We start from the raw sequence: 835 nt of genomic DNA, 5'->3' as shown, positions 1-835 counted from the left end.
GTGCCTGAAGAATATGTTTGAGATATTTCTCAACATATGAAACTATTAGTTGCACTTAAAGATATGTATTGTGTCCTTTAAATACATAATATATATATAGCCCAGAAACAAAAAAAAAAGTCCTTTTGATTTCACAATGCTCTCTCCCACTAACCAACCTCCCACACTATTTCTAAAAATAGCAACCATCGCTTAAACACACATATATTGGAGATGAAGGAAGAAAAGGTTAGTCATTCCCCTAAAATTCTGTATAAATATGATTCTTTCTGTATATATGCTTCTTTATAATCATGAGTTTTGATGAACTCAAAATAATTATGAATTTATTTTACTACCTATTTTGAACACTTTTATGTAAACTGTTTAAACAAAAAGCCCCTCTTAACATTTTCTTACCATTGTCAAAGATTCTATTTCTTAACATTTTCTTTTCATTATCAAATGCTGTATAACTGTATAATAATACAACTAAGATAATCACTTTTAAACACAACAAAGGCTACATAAATCTTTTCATTTTACTTTTAACAAGTGAAACTGGTCAAGTCAATAAACATCTTTAAAAGACCTCTATATTTTCAAAGCCTTTTTCCTATATATTATTTTCACTCGTGCGGTACCTTGCAAGTTTACTTTGTTATGTATATATATATATATTAGCTGTACTTAAAGGCATGTATTATGTCTTTTAAATAAAGAAATACATAGATAGATACAGAGAGGGTGAGAGAGAGACAGAGATATAAACATTCACTCGCAAATACCAACACACACATCACAAGCATACACATGTGTGTGTGTGTGTGTGTGTGTGTGTGTGTGTGTGTGTGTG

This window comes from Octopus bimaculoides, chromosome 3, assembly GCF_001194135.2.
Source record: "Octopus bimaculoides isolate UCB-OBI-ISO-001 chromosome 3, ASM119413v2, whole genome shotgun sequence".
Taxonomy (NCBI): domain Eukaryota; kingdom Metazoa; phylum Mollusca; class Cephalopoda; order Octopoda; family Octopodidae; genus Octopus; species Octopus bimaculoides.
Note: the sequence above shows the minus strand (reverse complement) of the source record.